A 21,825-nucleotide genomic window follows, 5' to 3' on the forward strand; every position below is an offset into this window, starting at 1 on the left:
AGGAGCAGGGTAGGAACTCATCAGAACACTCCCAAATTCATCTCCAAAGAAGGTGAACGCTTCAAAACAAAATTTGGAGTAGCAGAACCAACAAAAGGATGGGGAGAAACAATTTTCCAGCCCTAGACAACTTAGAAGATCAGCAGGAAAAGTCTGTCTCACTTAAATGAAAGGGGAGCATAATGCAGTGCAAGAGGCATCCAGGCAAGCCCCTGGCAGCCCATGCCCCAGTAAGCCAGCAGCATGAGCCTGAGAACCAGAACAGATCAGTCGTGATGTTCCACAGCCACAACACAGCAAGACATCAGTGAGGCCCTTAGCTACTGGCAGAGCAGACCAACAGTTAGGCCCCCAAAAATTTATGCAGTGGGCCAGCTAGGCCCTGTACCTGCAGTGCAGCAAGCCAGCAAAACATCAGTTGTTGAGGACCTTTGCCCCGTTACACAGCAGGCCAGCTTCTAGGCCTTGCGCTGCTCCTCCATCCCTTCCTCCCAGTAAAGTAGGCCAGCAGTTAGGTCCTGTGGCATTGAGCCAACAGGCCAAGGAGGAGAGGCCTCATGCACCTTAGTGCAGCAGGCCAGCCCCAAGTTCATGGACCTCAAATGCAGCAGGACAGCAGCAAGTCCCCATTTCTGGTGTAAGAAACTTGGGAAAGTGACCCCTCCACCACCAGGGCAGATCCGAGATTTTAATATAAAAATTTTAAAGTCACAAAATGGCTGGAAATGAGCAATAAAATAAAAAAAATAACCTGACCATAGAAAGATACTAGGGTGAAAGAAATCAAAACACAAACTAAGAAGAATACAACATTGTTTCCATGAGACATCAAGAATCAATCAAACAAAATAAAAAGAATGAAAAAATAGAAGAAAATATAAAATACCTCATTGTAAAATAACTGACCTGGAAAATAGATCCAGGAGAGACAACATCAAAATCATTGAATTACCTTAAAATCATGATTTAAAAAGAGCTTGGACGTGTTATTTCAAGAAATTATTAAGGAAAACTGTCCTGGGGGCAGCTACATGGTGCAGTAGATAGAGCACCGGCCCTGGAGTCAGGAAGACCTGAGTTCAAATCTAGCCTCAGACACATAACACTCACTAGTTGTGTGACCCTGGGCAAATTACTTAACCTCACCTCAATTGCCTCACCAAAAAAAAAAAAAAAAAAAAAAAAAAGGGGAAAACTGTCCTGATATCTTAGAACCTGAGGGTAAATTGGAAATTGAAAGAATCCACCAATCACCTCGTGAAAAAGATTCCAAAATGAAAACTCCCAGAAATGTTATAGCCAAATTCCCAAACTTCCAGATCAAGGAGAAAATACTGCAAGTATCCAAAAAGGAACAAATTAAATATCATGGAACCACAGTCAGGATCACAGAGGATTTAGCAGCTTCTGCATTAAAGGATTGGGGGGGCTGGGAATATGAAATTCCAGAAAGCAAAGGAGCTAGGGAGCTAGGATTACAACAAAGAATAACCTACCCAGAAAAACAGAGCATAATCCTTCAGGGGAAAAATGGATATTCAATGAAATAGAGGACTTTAAGACATTCCTGATGAAAAGACCAGAGCTAAACAGAAAATTTAATTTCCAAATGCAAGACTCAAGAGAAGCATAAAAAAGTCAACCCAAAAGAGAAAACATGAGGGATTCAACAAGGTTGAACTGTTTACATCCCTGCGTGGGAAGATGATACTTGTGACTCTTAAGAATTGTATCACTATTAAGGCAATTAGAAGGAGCATACATAGACAGAAGGCAGGCATAAAAGTTGACTTTGATGCGACGATTTGCATAAAAGTGAATTTAAGGGGTGACAAAGAGGACTGCTCTGTACAAGAGAGAAGGAAAAGGCAGGATATGGTAAATTACTTCATATGAAGAGGTGCTAAGACAGTGGGGGGAAAGATGGGTGGGAGGCTGGGCATCTCTTGAACCTTACTCTCATTGGAATTGGCTCAAAGAGGGAATAGCACATTCAGTTCGTCATAGAAATTTCACTTACACTACAGAAAAGTAGAAGAGAAGGGGGAGAAAACGGGGAGAGGGGGACTGATGTAAGGGAGGAATGATTGGGTCAGAAGTAAAACAATTGTGAGGAGGGACAAAGTGAAAAGTGGAAGAGACAGAAGAATAAACAAGGAAAAGAATAGATGGAGGGGAATATGCAGCAATCATCATCATGAATGTTAACAGGATGAAATAATTTATAAAAAAGAAACAGAAAGCGGGGTAGATTAAAAACCAGAAATCCACAATATATTGGGTTTTTTTTGAATGCTCACACTGAAAATTTATTTTTTTATCTTTTTTTATTAATTTATTTTGATTTATCAATAATCACTTTCATATGCTTTTGAGTTTAAAATTTTTCTCCCCCTTCCTCCCCACCACCCTCCCCAAGACGGTGCACAATGTATTTTGCTTTTCATAATATTCTCTATCTCCTGTTTGGTCCTGTATGGTCATCTCCATAGATCTGACAGGTAAACTATTCCTTGCTCTCCCAGTTTACTTATAGTATCAGCCATTATATCTGAATCATGTACCCATTTTGACTTTATTTTGGCATATGGTGTGAGATTTTGGTCTATGCCTAGTTTCTGCCATACTCTTTTCCAATTTTCCCAGCAGTTTTTTTTTTCAAAGAATGGGTTCTTATCCCAGAAGCTGGGGTCTTGGGGTTTATCAAATAATATATTACTATAGTCATTGACTACTCTGTCTTGCATACTTAACCTATTCCACTGATCCACCACTCTATTTCTTAGCCAGTACCAAGCAGTTTTGATGATTGCTGCTTTATAGTACAATTTAAGATCTGGAATGGCTAGGCCACCTTCCCCTGCATTTCTTTTCATTAGTTCTCTTGATATTCTGGACCTTTTGTTCTTCCAAATGAATCTTCTTATTATTTTTTCTAACTCTATAAAATAATTTTTGGTAGTTTGATTTGTATGGCACTGAATAAGTAAATTAGCTTAGGTAGAATTGTCATTTTTATTATATTAGCTTGGCCTACTCATAGAGTTCCTGGCTTTCTTTCGGGAGGTAGACTCCTAAATATTTTATAATGTCTACAGTAAGTTTAAATGGAATTTCTCTTTCTATCTCTTGCTGTTGGGTTTTCTTGGTAATATATAGAAATGCCAATGATTTATGTGGGTTTATTTCATAACCTGCAACTTTGCTAAAGTTGTTTATTATTTCAAGTAGTGTTTTACTTGATTCTCTGGGATTCTCTAAGTATAACATCATGTCATCTGCAAAGAATGATAGCTTTGTTTCTTCTTTGCCTATTCTGATACCTTCAATGTCTTTTTCTTCTCTTATTGCTAAAGCTAAAGTTTCCAGTACGATGTTGAATAACAGTGGTGATAATGGACATCCTTGTTTCACCCCCAATCTTCTTGGAAATGCTTCTAGCTTGTCCCCATTACATATTATGCTTGCTGAAGGTTTTAGATAGATGCTATTTATTATTTTAAGGAAGACTCCATTTATACCTATGCTCTCTAGTGTTTTTAATAGGAGTGGGTGTTGTATTTTGTCAAAACCTTTCTCTGCATCTATTGAGATGATCTCATGGTTTCTGTTAGTTTTGGTGTTGATATAATCAATTGTATTGATAGTTTTCCTTATATTGAACCAGCCCTGCATTCCTGGTATAAATCCTACCTGGTCATAGTGTATTATTCTTGTGGTAAGTTGCTGTAATCTATTTGCTAATATTTTATTTAAAATTTTTGCATCTATATTCATTAGAGAAATTGGTTTACAATTTTCTTTCTCTGTCTTGACTCTTCCTGGTTTAGGTATCAGCAACATATTTGTATCATAAAAAGAATTTGGTAAGATTTCTTCTTCTATACCATTTGGTGCATATATGTTTAGTAATGATATCACTTTCATTGTTTATGGTGCCTTTTAGCAGGATGTAGTTTCCTTCCTTATCTCTTTTGATAAGATCTATTTTTGCTTTTGCTTTGTCTGAGATCAGGATTGCTACCCCTGCTTTTTTTACTTCAGCTGAAGCATAATATATTTTTCTCCAGTCTCTTACCTTTACCTTGTATGTCTCACTCTTTTCCAAATGTGTTTCCTGCAAACAACATATTGTAGGATTATGGTTTTTAATCCACTCTGCTATATGCCTCTGTTTTATGGGAGAGTTCATCCCATTTACATTCACAGTTTTGATTACTATCTGTGGCTTTTTCATCACACTTTTTCCCCCCAGTTTATGCTTTTCTTTCTCCTTTCCCCCCCTCACTAGTGTTTTGCTTTTGACCACCACATCCTTCAGTCCTACCTCCCTTCTATTATCCCTTTCCCTTTTCTTCCCCTTTACCCTTACTGCTTCTTTACTCCCTTCTATCTCCCCTCCCTTTTCTTTCCCCTTTTCCCTCCTACTACTTATAGTGCAAGTTAGATTTCTATACCTAACTGATTATGTTATTCCCTTCTTGAGCCAAATCTGATTAGAGTAAGGTTCAAACAATGCTCATCCCCCTCCCTTCTTTACCTCTGCTCTAATAGGTTTTTGTGTCTTTTCCTGTAATGTAATTTACCCTTGTCTGCCTCCTCTTTTCTCAATACATTTTCTTAGCTCAGGCTAATCCACTTACTTGGATCCATTTAACCCACTTGATTAAAATTTTTTTTTATCATTACATCAAAGTCAACTTATATCCACCCCCTTTATCCACTCCTTTAACATGGTATAATAACAATACAGTTCTCAAGAGTTGCAAGTGTCATCTTTCCTTGCAGGGACATAAACATTTTGCCCTTATTAACAACATATTGTATCCTTCTGTCCCATTTACCTTTTTATGTCTCTCTTGAATCTTGTACTTGAAGATCAAATTTTTTGTTGATCTCTGGTCTTTTTAACAGGAAGGTTTGGAAGTCCCCTATTTCATTGAATATACATCTCCTTCCCTGAAAAATTACACTCATTTTCACTGGGTAATTAATCCTTGGCTGAATTCCAAGCTCCTTTGCCTTATGGAATCATGTTCCATGCCCTATGGTCTTTTAATGTAGAGGCTGCAAGATCCTGTGTAATCCTGACTGTGGTTCCATTATATTTAAATTGTTTCTTTCTGGCTACTTGCAGTAATTTCTCTTTAATCTGGTAATTTTGGAATTTAGCTATTATATTCCTTGGAGTTTTCAATGTGGGATCTCTTTCAGCCAGGGAGCAGTGGATACTTTCTATAGTTATTTTACCTTCAGGTTCTAGGACTTCAGGGCAGTTTTCCTTTATGATTTCCTGAAGGATATCATCCAGGCTCTTTTTTTCATCATGACTTTCAGGTAGGCCTATAATTTTTAAATTGTCTCTCCTGCATCGATTTTCCAGGTCACCTGTTTTACCCATGAGGTATTTTACGTTTTCATCCATTTTTTCATTTTTTTGTTTCTGTTTGACTGATTCTTGCTCTCTCATAGTTTCCATTTGTTCAATTCCAATTTTTAACATATTATTTTTTTCTGTTAGATTTTGCACTTTCTTCTCCAATTGGTTGATTGTATTTTTAAGGGATTTATTTTCTTCATTGTACTTTTTTTCCAATTGGCCAATTGTGTGTTTTAGGGACTTGTTTTCTTTGGTGTACTTTTTTTCCAGTTGGCCAATTGTACTTTTAAAAGACTCCTCTGCTTCTCTCATTGACTTTTAAAATCCTTCTTGAGTTCTTCTAAGAAGGCTTTTTGGGCTTCAGACTAGTTCATATTCCCTTTTGATGTTGCAGGTGTGGGTTTGATGACAATATTGTCCTCTTCAGAATTTCTGTCTTGATCTTCCCTCTTCTCATAATATGAATCTATTGTATGTTTCTTTTTACTCATGGTGTTTGTTTATTCCCTGGCCTTTAAAGAAATTAAGCTCTCCTGCTGGGGAGCAGAGGGCACTGACCCAAGCTTCTTGTGTCAGGAGCCTAGGTCTTGGTCACTGGCTTTGTGTGCTGGGGCCTCTTACGTTGGCAATTGGAGGCTGTAGGGTTCTGGCAGTTTACCTGGTGTTAGGCTGGAATCAGCAAGGCTGGGACTTTCAGGAAAATCTAGGTTGCCTGCTTTTCCTTTCCTTTAGCTTTGTTCAGCTCCTTTTAGATGAGTACTGTTGGGTGTTTATCTGCTTGGGGCCCCTTGCAGTGCTGCCTCCCTTAGTTCTGTTGAGGCACTGGGAGGCTCCTTTGCTGTAGAGTGCTGAAGCACCTGGTGGTTTTCTGAGTTGGTTTCCACCGGTTCCCCACCTTCACTGAGGCACTCGGAGGTCCAGCTGTTGGTGTTTGCTGTTCAATCAGCTGGGCTTCAGGATCTCCTCCTGGTTGGCAGTTGGAGGCTGTAGGGTTCTGACAGCTTACCTGGTGTTGGACTGGCATCAACAAGGCTGGAACTTTCATGCAACTCTAGGTTGCTTTTTTCAGCTCCTTTCAGACAAATGCTGCAGGGTGCTTATCTGCCTGGGGCCTTTTGTAGTGCTGCTTCCCTTATTTTTCCTGAGGCACAGGGAGACCCATTTGCTGTAGAATGCCTAGGCACTAGAATCTCCTCCTGGTGTGCTAAAGTGGGTCTTTCCACTAGCTGGATGGGCAACTCCCAGTTCTGTAGTGCTCCCCTTCCCCCAGGGTAAGAGGGGCCTTTCCAGTTAATCCCTCTAGCTACCTGGGCTACTGCACTGCTACACCCCTTCTTTCTTCTGGTTCAGCTGTTCCAGGGTTTTTTTCTGGGGTGATATTTTCTGGATTTTCAGAGGTTGATAGGGAAGGGTGAGAGTGACTACCTTTTTACTCTGCCATCTTGGCTCCTGGAAGCGGAAGTCTCAACCACAATATATTGTTTACAAGCAACACATCTAAAGTAAAGAGAAACACAAAAAGTAAAAATAAGAGGGTGGAGCAGAATCTATTAAGCTTTGACTGAAAAAATAAAAAGCAGAGGTAGCAATCATGATCTCAGAGCAAAAGCCAAAACAGATCTAATTAAAAGAGATAAGGAAGGAAACTACATCTTGCTAAGAAGTACAGTAGACAATGAAGTAACATTAATATTAAATATATGCAGCAAATGTTATCACATCCAAATTTTAAAAGAAGTTAAATGAGTTACAGAAGGAAAGAGTAAAACTATACTAGTGGGGGACCTCAGCTTTCACTTCTCAGAAGTAGATAAATCTAACTACAAAATAAACAAGAAAGAAGTTGAAGAGGTGAATAGAAATTCAGAAAAGTTAGATATGTTAGAACTCTGGAGAAAATTGAATGGGGACAGAAAGGAATATACCATTTTTTTTTCTCAGCAGTACCATGGCACCTAATCAAAAATTGACCATGTATCAGGGGACAAAAACCTCACAATCAAATGCAGAAAGGCAGATCATGATGCAATAAAAATTGCATTTAATGAAGGGCCATGGAAAGATATATTAAAATTAATTGGAAACTAAATAATATAATGCTAACAAATGAGTGGATCAAAGAAAAATATCATAAAAATAACCAATAATTTCATTAAAGAGAAAGACAACAATGAGACAACATAGCAAAATTTGTGGGATGCAGCAAAAGCAGTACTTAGGGGAAATGTCATATCTCTAAATACTTACATCAATAAAATTTATAAAGAGCAGATCAATGAATTGGACATACAACTAAAAAATAAACCAAATAAAGAACAAATTAAAAATCCACAGTTGAACACTAAATTGGAAATCTTGAAAATTAAATGAGAGATTAATAAAAGTGAAAGTAAGAAAACCATTGAACTAATAAATAAAACTAGAAGCTGGTTTTGTGGACAATAAATTAAATAGATGAACCATTGGTTAATTTTATTAAAAAAAAAGAAAGAAAAACAAATTACTTGTATCAGAAATAAAATGAGGAAATTCATGACCAATTAAGAGGAAACTAGAGTTATTATTCAGCTATTTTGCCCAATTATGTGGCAATAAAGTGACAATCTATTTCTAAGCAAAATGTGTGAATATTTACAAAAATATAAATTGCTCAGATTAACAGAAGAGGAAATAGAAAAGTTACATAATCCAATTTTAGAAAAAGAAATTGAACAAACCATCAATGAAATACCTAAGAAAAAATCCTCAAGGTCCAGATGGATTCACAAGTGAATACTACCAAACATTTTAAAAAAAAATTAATTCCAATAGTAAATAAGATATTTGAAAAAATAGGTGGAGTCTTACCAAATTCCTTTTATAACACAAATGTGGTGCTGATACCTAAATCAGGAAGAGCTTGAAACAAAGGAAGAATACTATAAATCAATTTTCCTAGTGAATATTGATGCAATAATTTTAAATAAAATACTAATAAGGTGATTATAGCATTATTTCACCAGGATCATACACTATAACCAAGAGGGATAACAGCAATGCAGGGCTGGTTCAATATCAGGAAAACTCTCAGCGTAATTGACCATATCCATTAAAAAAAAAAAGAACAAAAATCATGATTATCTCAAGAGATGCTAAAAAAAAAACTTTTCACAAAATACAGCACACATTCCTGCTAAAAAATGGTAGAGAGAATAGCAATAAAGGGAGGTTACCTTAAAATGATTAATAGTATCTGTCTAAAATCATCAACAAGCATTATCTTTAATGAGAAAAAGGTAGACAGCTTCCAATACAATCAGGGATGAAGCAAGGATGCCTGGATCACCACTATTATTCAATATTGTACAAGAAATACTAACTACAATAAAAAATAAAAAGAAGAAGAAGGAGGAGAAGGGGGAGGAGGAGGAGAACCTGGAGGAGGAGGAGAAAGATTTTGAAGGAATTTGAATATGCAGTGAGAAAAAAAGAAACCTATCATTCATTGCAGATGATACGATCGTGTAATTAGAGAATCCTAGAGAATCAACTCAAAAGCTACTTGAAAAAATTAATAACTTTTCCAAAGTTGAAGGATATAAAAAACCCCACAAAAATCATCAGCATTTCTACGCATCACCAACAAAGTCCAGCAGCAAGAGACAGACAAAAAAATTCCATTTAAAATAACTCTAGACAATAAAAATATTTGACAGTCTATCTGTCAAGAAAAACCCATAAACTATATAAACACAATTACAAAACACTTTTTACACAAATAAAGTCAGATCTAAACAATTGGAAAATTATCAATTGCTCATGGGTAAGTTGAGCCAATATAATAAACATGACAATTCTACCTAAATTATTTAGTGCCATGCCAAACTATAAAAAATTATCTCATAGACTTAGAAAAAAATCATAACAAAATATATCAAGAAGAAAAAAATGTCAAGAGTTTATAGGGAATTAATTAAAACAAATGTGAAGGAAGATGACCTAGCTATACTTGATCTCCAATTATAAAGTTATATTATAAAGTGGTAATCATCAAAACTATCTGGTACTGGCTAAAATATAGAGTGGTGGATCAATGGAATAGATTAGGTACAAAAGACACAGTAACAATACTAATCTAGTTTGATAAACCCAAAGACCCAAGCTTTTTGTTCAAGAGCTCACTATTTGACAAAAACTGCCGGGAAAACTGAAAACAGCATGGCAGAAACCAGACCAACATCCTATACCATGTACAAAGATAAGGTCAAAATAAGTACATGATTTAAACATAAAGGGTGATACCATAAACAAATTAGGAGAGCAAGGAATATTTTACCTGTCAGATCTATGGATAAGAGAATTTATGACCAAACAAGAGATAGAGAGCATTACGAGATATAAAATAGATTTTAATTTTAATTTTATTTATATTTTAATTATATTATATTTTTATTAATTTTAATTATATTAAATTGTAATTATATTAAATAAAAAAGATTTTGCACAAAGAAAACCAATGCAACCAAGATTAGAAGGAAAACACAAAATTGGGGGAAAATTACAGCAAGTGTCTCTGATAAAGGTTATATGTGTACATTTATATGTATGTATGTATATATATATATACATATATACATACATACTTGTGTGTGTGTGTAAAGAGTGCGTGTGTGTGTGTGAGAGAGAGAGAGAGAGAGAGAGACAGAGAGAGAGGAGAGAGAGAGAGAGTGAGAGAGAGAGAGAACTGGGTCAAATTAAGAATTCAAGTCATTCCATTCCTCAATCGGTAAATGGTCAAAAGACATGAATAGTAAGTTTTCAGAAGAAGAAACTGAAGCTATCTGTAGTCATATGAAAAAAAATGCTCTAGATCATTATTGATCAAAGAAACAAATTAAAACAACTCTATGGCACCACCTCACATCTGTCAGATTGGCTAATATGAAGAAAAGGAAAATAATAAATGAGAGGTTGTGGAAAAATTGGGACACTGGCCCTGTTAGTGGACTTGTGAACTGATCTAATCATTCTGGAAAGCAATGTGAAACTATGCCCAAAGGCTATCATGGATACTCTTTGACCTGGCAATACCACTACTAGGTCTGTATCCTGATGAGTTAAAATGGGTAGGAAGGGAGTAGTATCAATTTGTACAAAAATATTTATAGCAGCTTTTCTGTGGTTGTAAAGAATTAGAAATTCAGGTGATATCTATCAATTGGGGAATGGATAAAAAATTTGTCATATGTGATTGTAATGGAATGCTATCATGCTATAAGAAGTCATAAGCCAGATAATTTCAGAAAAAACCTGGAAAGACTTACCTGAACTGATGTTGAGTGGAGTTAGCAGAACCAGGAGAATGTTGTACCCAGTAACAGCAATATTGAATGTTGAAGTATGGAATGCAAGTGACTTAGCTATTCTCAGCATAAAATAATCCAAGAAAATGCCAAAGGTCTCATGATGAAAAATATAATCCTCCTCCAGAAAAAGAACTTATGGAGTTTGAATGTAAACTGAAGCATACTATTTTTCACTTTCTTTATTTTTTTCATATTTTCTTCTTCTCTATCTTCTTTCACAATATGACTAATATGCAAATATGTTTTGCATGATTGCCCATGTATAACCTATATCTAATTCCTTACTATCTCAGTGAGGGGTGAAGAGAAAGAGAAAATTTGAAACTCAAAATTTATTAAAAAAAAAGGAATGTAAAAATTGTTTTTACATGTGATTATGAAAAAATAAAATATTATTCAACTTACCCAGAGAAGGTCATATAATTAGCAAGTGTCTAAGCAAGGACTAAGATTCAGGTCTTTTCATTTCAAGACCAAAGCTCATCCTACTGTATGATGCTATAAACTAATACTAGAAGAAAAGGGATAACCTAGACTAAAGTTTTCATTTTACCAATAAGAAAATGGTTTCCTAAAGTTTAAATGACTTCCCCATGTTTAAATATACAATGATAGAGGAGGTATTAATGTACCTTGATCTTCTGATTTCCTATAGATTGTTCTTTCTACCATACTATGCCACTAAGTGACAGTGCTTGTTTAAATTGAAAAAAAAATATTTCTAATGACTCATGTGAAAGGTTGAATATATAGCAAAGATAGATAGGTAGATAATGAAGAATGAATGCAACTATTTGATTAAGACTAAAAAAAAAAAATTGATCAAAACAAATTTGACCAGAATTATTCAGATAACAAACACAAAGTTTAGCATTCTGTTTTTCTTTTCTTTTTGTTTTGATTTTCCCCCAAACATCTGGGTATTAACATTTCACTTTGAAGACATGAAACTATTATTGCAACAACATGAGAGAGATAATAATAACTGTACCTCACCCTAAGCTATAATTAGTGAAACTTGCTACATGAGGTAAAAACCTCTTGTGATTGTAATTTGATATTGTTCTGATTTTTTAATTCAAGTATTGTTGTCTGAATGGCAGCTAGGTAGCACAGTAGATAGAGTGATGGGCCTGAAGTCAGGAAGACTCTCTCTGAAGAGGAGAAGGGGATTGGGTTCATAGCTTAGTTTGGTTCCTATAGAGTACAGTCCTAGTTCCTAGTCCAAAATGTCCCTCAGGCTTGAGTCCCAGGCACACTGATTTTATGGTGTCTCTCTCCTGGGTGGGCTGACTTCACCATCCTTTTTGGAATCCTAGTTCCAAGATTGCCATGTCTCCAACTTCCAGGTGCTGTGAAGCTCACCTCTCACCAGAAACTGAGGGGGGCAAACAACACCAAACAGAAACAAATAGACTCCTAGATCCATTTCTGGGAGCCAGGTGAAAGAAAGGACAGGAGAAAGTACTCCTACTCCTTTCAAAAGTTCAGTTTATGGTTCTCAAGATGTGAGTGAAAATAAATCTTCACCATCTGAAGAAATAATGGCTGAAAGAACAGCAGAAAGAGTTGTGGAAAAGAGAGGATGCCCCAGTCTCATCAGTCTTAAGAATATAGGTAGCCAATCAAGGAAGGCTACCACTATTCACATGATAGAGGGCACAGAGGGCTCCATATTAGGCAATTGGGATATGTTCCAAAGGCTCTTCAGGGTACCTCCATTTTAGAGGAACTGGGCCTGCCCATACAAGCTCAGGACACACTACTATTTACCTTTTTATGGTTTTCTTGTCTCTTATATTTGTTTTTCAAAGTTTCTGCTCAGCTCTGCACTTTTCATCTTGAATGTCTGGAAGTCCTCTATTTCATGAAACACCACCTTCTTTAGTATTATACTTATTTTGGAGGGTTAGCTATTCTTGGTTCTAAGCCTTTATCTTTTTCTTTTTGGAATATCATATTATAAGTGCCCCACTCCTTTATAATAGCAACTACTAAATCTTGAGTCTTTCTGACTATGGCTTCCCTGTACATGAACTCTTTCTTTCTTGCTGATTTCCATATTTTCTATTTGAACCCTGGATTTTGATTATGATATTCCATTTTATTTTGAGGGTTTCTTTCCATTGATTCTTTCTGTTTTCACTCTGCTCTCTAATTCTAATAGGTCTTGGAATTTTTCTTTCATGATGTCTTCAAATGTGGTATCTAAGGCTCTTTTTGTTGTCATAGATTTTAGATACTCAGATAATCATTAGATAATCTCTCCTCAAGCAGATTTCTAAGTCATTTGTTTTTTATACGTGATTCCTTGCATTTTGTCATATTTTTTCAGTCTTTTGACTTTGTTTCAATATTTCTTATTGTTCAATGCTGTTATTAACATGTCTGTTACTTTCTAATTGTTAAGTTGTCTGTTGCCTGCATAAGTTTCTGTCCCTTTTGTGCTGAGCAATAAATTCTCCCTCCAAGACTTTTTCCCATGCTTTATTTTTTTCTTGAAATTTTCCTCTAGAGCTCTTATTTCACTTATAACATCATTAAAGCCCCCTTTAAAAAGAATATTTCTTAAATTCTAGATTTCTTGTTGCCTTAATGGCCAACTTATGTTTTCCTTTGAGATTCTGATTATCAATGATTGTTGATGGGGGCCATCTCCAGCAATCCATTCTATATTTTACCACTGGACTCAGATGGCTCTAATGGAGATAGTGAAGCTGATGATTTTGCACAGGCTGCCTCACTTAAATCCAATTCACTTGCAAGTCATGACCTTATGGTTCTCTTGGAGAATGAAGGACAAGACAAATAACAATGAGATTGCAGGCTGATTATAGAACATTTCAAGAACAGGTGTCAACATATAAAGAAAATTCCATGCACACATGTGTGGGGGGGGGAGGGTACTGGTGTCAGTTAGGGAAGGTAAAGATATATATTCACACCAATAATTCTGCTTGCTTTTCCCTTGAATATTCACCATGATCAAAGGAACTGCTGGTAATGTTAGGTGTATTTCCATATCAAATAATTGGAAGAAGAGTAAAGTATAAGTATTTGTTCAAATCAAGTTCTTTAGGAGTAGAAAGAAATTTAACTTAATCCATTAACTGAATGTAATACACTCTTAGTTTAAGCTCTACTATTCAAAGTTTTCCTTTTTTGCTTGTTTGTTTGTTGTTGATGATGTTGTTTTTGTTTAGCCCATAACCTTCAAAGGAGTTAAATGAATGTCACACAAGTTGGCACAACCTCAATAATACAAGAAATTTGTTGTCCATGTGGATCCTGCCTCCAAAGGATAGAAGAAAAGCCTCCATTTTGATGTTTTAATTTACAGCTAGTCTTCTAGCTTAGATAATAAAACTTTTGATAAAGCTTATCTTCTTTAATTTTAAATGGATTTCATTGAAATGATTATCTGGATAGAAGTTTAATCATACCTTGGCTTTCTTTTTAAAATCAGAAATATGCTTTCACAAGAAAAGAAAGACTACAATATATTGAACTGTTAGCCTTTTTTAGTGATGTGGATAATGTTCAGGCCTATAATATTAAAGGAACTGAAACCCTAGAACATCAATAGAGAAACATTTGACTAGAAAAAAATGAGTCAATCACGTAGCAAGAGTGTGGGTGAATTGATAAATACCCTATATGCCCTATTATTCCCTGTGTACCACCTAGAGAATGATAGAAAATCCCCCAGATCAAAAGGAAGACATTTTGAGATGTGTTATAAGATTTCATAGATAATCATAAAAGATGAGCAGATACGAATGACAGTTATAGCTTTCACTGGAGAGAATATTCAATTTGAAAACAGAACCATTAGAGTATTGGGCCTATGCTAGAAAGGTTTTGTTTTGTTTTGTTTTTGTTTTTGCAGACTGACTCTAGTAATACTTTCTCAATTCTAGAATTTCCGTTCTCTACTTGTTCTCTTCCCACATCGCTAAGTACCCATTCTTGGGTTATAAGAAATTGAACTAGACTACAAGACTACTGATCTTCCTATATTTATATTCACTTCTCTTTTCACTTGTACAAAGGATATTTAGAGTACTCAATAGCATTAGTGGACATGTCTCATTAAGGATATGTCTGAGTAGAAAAGTAGGTGAGCTAGGCATGTGAGCTTCTTAAGACAAGGAACACTCTTGTTTTCCTAATTGTGTCTTCAGTGCTTAGTACAGTGAATTGCACACAGAAAACTCTTGATAATTACCTTTTCATTTATTTAGTCACTCAAGTAGTGATAATTAGTAGTTACAAATGGGCATCCTGAATTTTATGCTAGTAGTCACGAATTGTAAAAGATGTAAAGGAAAGACCCTGACTTATGGAGTATACTTTTTGAGGGAAATTTATGGAGTGGCATTGACAAGTCCTACATAAGATGAAATGGCATGACAGGGTTACAATATGCACCTGGGGAAATAGCCCCCATACGTATTAGATTATGGATCTATAAAAGTATTTTAACACTTCACCATTCATCAATAGGAACCATTCCCTAAAGGACAATATGACCTCAGCTGAACATTCCCTAATTTTGAAACTTCAGGCTCCATAAAATAAAATAGTGTCCTTCCTACTTTAATCTTTCTTTGAATCCAAAACTCATTTCATTAAGTAAAAGTTACCTATATTTAGTAGATAACCAGTCACACAGGAAATCCTTCTTATGCCTGTTTTATTTATCTCAGATACCTTCTCACATCATTGATGTAAGCTTGACCAAGTGTTTTATTATAAATAAGGGCCAGATTGAATTATATAATGGTTCAATTAACCAGGGCTTCCATAATACATGTTTTGCTCATTTTGCAGGGGAAAATAGATTATGGGCTGTTTTGAGCTAGTTTGTATTAGAGAAAGGGTGATTTTTACATATAATATGGTTTAGTTGAGAAGATTTTTATGATTAATAGAATCTTCTTATATTGAGCCACTCAAAGTGATCTTCCTTAAACATAGGTAGATAGGTAAAAAGCATTCATTAAGTACTTACTATGTGCCAAATACTGTGTAAAGCACTAGGGATACACATACAAGTAAAAAGAAATACAGCCCTTACCTTAAGAGAGCTTAGGTTCTAATGAGGGAAGACCACACATCAAAGGGAGTTGGAAAGCATATGTGGGTAAGAGGATGGAGGATAAGGGAAACTATGAAGGGGCTGTGGTAGAGTCTTTAGAATCAGCAGAATAAGCATGGCTATTCTGGGCTCAGGCCTAAAAATGAGACCTTAAAAAGAATTCACCTAGCATGGCATTGTTTCACACACACACACACACACACACACACACACCACAAAAACACACACTATTCATTCAATTCCAGTGATTCCCTGTCATCTCAAGGATCAAATATAAAACTATTTGACTGTTAAAAACCTTCACAAACTGGACTCTTCCTATTGCAGTGAGGGCTATACTCATAATTAGCATTGGGTGTCATTGTGTGACTCAAAAGGAGGCAAAAGTGATATTTCTAGCTTCTTCTAGCCCCCAAAGGAGACTTTAATTCTTTCTAGGAAGGGAAGCAGGAGGTGGAAGGCAAGGCCTGACCATTCACTTCTCTTTAGAATGAGAGGGTAATAGGGCAGAATTGTATCTTTCTGCCCCCATTTAAGGGACTATTCTTAGTCTAGGGGATCAGGTTTTCAAATTCAATTGAACTTCTGATTACAATTTCATTATTGAAGGGAGTAGGAGCCCAAGCTTTAAATTCAAGGATTCACTCTGTTCCCACCAAATACCAGCTGTACAATGAACACACATAATAATTATCAAAGAAAGCATCGTTAGCCAATCCAATAGCAAAATGGGAATCAGACAGAGTATACTTAGGAGGATATATACCAGACAGTATAGAACGAAGGAGCTTTCCCATGGTGGGGGGGAGGTAACTCAGCTCAACCAAGACAGAGTCCTAGATCTTACCCTAGAGAAAATTCCACAGTCTGGGGATAGGTATGTAATAGAGACTGCCAGCTCCTTTCATGTTAGCTTCTTCCCAAAGTCTGGGAGACTTGCCAGATGGCAAGTTTTATCTTCTTTCTCTAATATGGAAGCCAGAAATGCCCTAAGCCCAAAGATACATAGTGACTTAACAAAATCTTGAAGAAGAGTGGCACTCTCCTACTCTTAACATATCTGTCCTGCCCCTGTTGCATGGCTAGGCATTGAACTCCACCAATGAGGAAACACTCTCATACTAATTGGTTTTAAAACTGAGGTTACACTACCTTTCCATCTTTCTTCCATCTTACTCTCTTCTGCATACTTTTTGATCCAGCAACTCTGGTCTCCTTGCTGTTCCTTACATAGACACTCTATCTAACCTGTCTCTGCCTTTCCCCTTCTCCCCATCAATGCCTGCAATTTTCTCACTCCTCATATCCACCTTTTGGTTTTCCTAGATTTCTTCAAATCTCAGGTGAAATCCCACTTTCCACCAGAAGTCCTTCCCAGTCTTCTTTAATCTTAGTGCCTTTCCTCTGAGATTTTCTCCAGTTTATTCTGTATATGTCTTGTTTTCATGTAGTTGTTTTCATGTTGTATCTCCTTTTAAACTGTGAGCTCCTCCAGAGCAGGGATTACTTTTTAGCTTTCTTTGAATCCCAGCATTTAGTCCAATTCCTGGCAGAGTAAGCACTTTTTAAATTTTTTTTTTGATTTTCTAACTCATGGAGCAAGAATGAAAGGTGGACAATGCAAGTGCTTCATTGTTAATGATGAAATATATAAAGGGCCAAAGGATGAATTCCACCACATGAGGTGGAAATTTATGAAGAGATGGGATCAAGAATTACAGAGATTTAAAAGGTGTGGAGGGTTTGCATTCAATATGTTCTTATGGATGAAATTATAATTCCATGTAAAATCTAAAACAATTTATTTCTTTTGAAACTCAGGAGCCTAACTTTTGTATGGCTCAACTATTGATTCTTCTTGGTTCTCACCTGCTGCTCATTCCTCTATTCCCTGAAGAAAAAGGAAAAAATGTTCTATATTTGGAAATATGCATACTAAATGGAGAAAAAAATTAACTAAGCAATGAAAAAGAAAGAAAATATATCTTTATCTGGTCAAACTAGAAATTCTCAAAAATATCTGAAAATGATAAAAATAAAACATCTCAAAAAGTAGAAACTGATGATAGTGTTATCTTGGAAAATAAGATGTCTGGTTCTGTACAACCATAGCTCAATTCATTTCAGTTAAACAAGCATGTATTAAGTGCCTACTATGGGACAGTAACTATTTGTATTTAATGAGTCTTTGGTGTGTGGGGGGAGCAAGGGAGCACTCTAAAAGGAAGTTAGTACCCATGATAATAAGATAATGATTCTGATGAGATAATTAATCCATTGGATTATCAAAGTAACCATTAATATCATTGAAATAACGTCATCATGGTTCTTTTTCAAGAATGATGCTTCTAATTCTGATTTATAATTTCTGTGAGTGCAGCTGTGGATGACATTGGATGCAGGATCAGCAAGCTGTCTTTGTCATGCTGTGCAAGAAGAAAGACTGAGATTTGTGGGTGCATGCCATTTGAATATCCTAGGGCTCTTGTTTCAAAAGAAGTAACTTATTTCTGATTACTGCAAGGTAGGCTAGTCATGCTCTTCTTTCCTGGGAGTTCACTTAAAGAATCGTTGATCATTGGAACCTGAAGCACCCCTAAAAATTAATTTAATCCAATACCTTCATATTACATGTGAGGAAACTATGACCCTGAGAGATAAATCATCTAAGGCCACAAGGCTAGTCAGTCAGTAAGACAGTACTTAAATATTCTTCTGACACCTAGTCCTAGGCTCTTTCAATATCTTTCTCCTGGATTGTGAGGTTTTTATGCCCTAGTACATGGTCAATTTTTGTGTAAGTGCCATGTACCACTGAGAAGAAAGTATATTCCTTTCTATCCCCATTAAATTTTCTCCAGAAGTCTACCATATCTAATTTTTCTAAAATTCTATTCACTCCCTTAACTTCTTTCTTTACCTAGTTCAGAAAGAAGAAGGTTGAGGTCCCCCACTAGTATAGTTCTGCTGTCTATTCCTGTAACTCCCTGAACTTCTCCTCTAAGAATTTGGATGCTATACCACTTAGTTCATATATGTTTAGTAATGATGTTACTTCATTGTCTATGGTGCTTTTTAGGATGATGAAGTTTCCTTCCTTATCTCTTTTAATAAGATCTATTTTTGCTTTTCCTTTGTCTGATATCCGAATTGCAATGTCTGTTTATTTTTTTACTTAAGCTGAAGCATAATATATCTTACTCCAGCCTTTTACCTTTGCAGTATGTGTATCCCTCTGTTTCAAATGCATTTCTTGTAAATAATATATTTTAGGATTATGGTTCCTAATCCATTCTGCTATTCGTTTCCATTTTATGGGACAGTTGATCCCATTTCACATTCATAGTTATGATTACTATCTGTGTCTTTCTCTCCATCCTATTCCCCTCTCCCCCATTTATGCTTTTCTTTCTCCTTTTATCCCTTACTGTCCTCAGTAGAGTTTTGCTTTTAATCACCGCTTCCCTCAATCTGCCCTCCGTTCTATCAGTCCACTCCCTTTACTTTCCCTTTTCCCTTACTACCTTTTCCCTCCCTTTTATCCACTTTTCCCTTTTCTGTCCCCCTTTTCCTCCTACTGCCTGTATGGCCTATACCTAACTGAGAATGTTACTCCCTCCTTGAACCAAATCTGAGGAGAGTAAAGTTCAAACAATGCTCATCTCCCTCCCATTTCCCTCTATTGAAAAATGTCTTTGTGCCTCTTCATGTGATGTAATTTACCCTTTTCTGCTTCTGCCTTTCCTCTTCTCCCATTGCAATTCTTTTTCACCACTTCCTTAGGTTTTTTATCATTACATCAAAGTCAATTTAATCGCATCCCCTCTGTCCATGCATATCCTTCTAAGTGCCATAATAAAGATACATTTCTCAAGAGTTATAAGTATCATCTTCCCATATGGGGATGTAAACATTTAACTTTATTGAATATCCTCTTTTTTCCCCTTTCCTGTTTACCTTTTTTATGCCTCTCTTGAGTCTTGTATTTGAAGATCAAATTTTCCATTGAGCTGTGGTCTTATCATCAGGAAAGTCTGGAAGACCCCCATTTCATTGAATGTCCATCTCCTCCCCAAAACATTATGCTCAGTTTTGCTGGGTAGTTGATCCTTGGTTGTAACCCAAGCACCTTTGCCTTATTGAATATCATTTTCCAAGCCCACTGATCTTTTAATGTAGAAGCTGCAAGGTCCTGTGTAATTCTGACTGGTTCCACAATATTTGAATTCTTTCTTCCTGGCTGCTTGCAGGATTTTCTCCTTTACCTGATAATTCTGGAGTTTGGCTATAATATTCCTTGGTGTTCTCAACTTGGGATCTCTTTTAAGAGGTGATCTGTGTATTTCTTTCAATGACCATTTTACCCTGCGGTTCTAGGGCCTCAGGGCAGTTTTTTCTTGATGTTCTCCTGAAAGATGGTATCCAGGCTCTTTTTTCATTATGGCTTTCCAGTAGACAAATAATTCTTAAGTTATCTCTCCTGAATCTATTTTCCAGGTCAATTGTTTTCCCAATGAGGCATTTTACATTTTCTTGAATTTTTTTTCATTCTTTTGATTTTATTTGACTGATTCTTGATGTCTCATAGATTCATTAGCTTCCAATTGCCAAATTCTAATTTTCAATAAATTGTTTTCTTTGGTTAGCTTTTGTACCTCCTTTTCCATTTGGTCAACTTTAATTTTTAAGGACTTGTTTTCTACAGTTAATTTTTGTCCTTTCTTTTCCAAGCTATTGACTCTCTCTTCCATAGCTCTCATTTCTTTTCCCAATTTTTCTTCGACCTCTCTTACTTCATTTCTAAAATCCTTCTTGAGCTCTTCCAAGAAAGCTTTTTGGACTTGAGACCAGTTCATATTCCCCTCTGAGGTTTCAGATGTGGGTATATTAACAATGTTATCCTCTCTTGAATTTGTGTCTTGATCTTCCCTGTCACCAAGATACTTTCCATGGTCATTGTTTTTCTATGTTGCATCTTACTCATGTTGTTTGACTTTTATCTGGCTCTTAAAGTTGATCTCTGCCTCAGGGACACAGGGGGCACTGTCTTAGGCTTCTTGTGCTGGGGGCTAGAGGCCTGGTTACTGGCTTGCTGAGGTGGGGCTTGTCATTGGCTTGCTGGGATGCCTCCCTGACTGTACTGGTCCCCTTTAGTCACAGCAAAAGGGACCTTTCCTGTTAATCCCCCTAGTCTTAGGAGCTAAAAGACTATGAATCTGATCTTTCTACTGATTCTACTATTTCAGGGTTTTTCCTGGGGCAGTATTTTCTGGGTTTTTCAAAGTCAGTTAGGGAGGCTGGGAGCTACTTATTGCTTACTACACCACCTTGGCTCCCAGAAGTCAAAAGGGACAACTTTTTAAAAAATAAATTATTTTTTTTATTTCTAGTTTTCAACATTCACTTCCACAAGATTTTGAGTTCCAAATTTTCTTCCCATCTTGTCCCTCTTCCCACCCCAAGATGGCATGCATTCTGAGTACTCATTCTCCTAATCTGTCTTCCCTTCTATCTCTCCCCCCCAATTTCTCTTATCCCCTTCCCCTTCAATTTTCCTGTAGGGCAGGATAGATTCCTGTATGCCATTTCCTGCATTTCTTATTTTCCAGTTGCATTAGAAAATAAATTTTTAACATGTGTTTTTAAAACTTTGGGTTCCAAATTTTCTCCCTTCTTTTGTTCCCTCCCACCCTCATTGAAGAGGCAAGCAACTCAATAAAGGTTATACATGTGTAGTCATGCAAAACACTTCCATAGTAGTCATGTTGTAAAAAACTAAGTATATTTCCCTTCATCCTATCCCACCCCCCATTTATTCTATTCTCTCTTTTGACCCTGTTCCTACTCAGAAGTGTTTGCTTCTGATTACCCCTTCCCCCAATCTGCCTTCCCCTTTATCAACTCCCCGCTCTCTTGTCCCCTTCCCCCCTATTTTCCTGTAGGGTGAAATAGATTTCCATAACCAATTGAGTGTGTATGTTATTCCCACCTTAAGCCAA

This window comes from Vombatus ursinus, unplaced genomic scaffold (genome assembly GCF_900497805.2).
Source record: "Vombatus ursinus unplaced genomic scaffold, bare-nosed wombat genome assembly UNPS02007344.1, whole genome shotgun sequence".
In the NCBI taxonomy this organism is placed as follows: Eukaryota; Metazoa; Chordata; class Mammalia; order Diprotodontia; family Vombatidae; genus Vombatus; species Vombatus ursinus.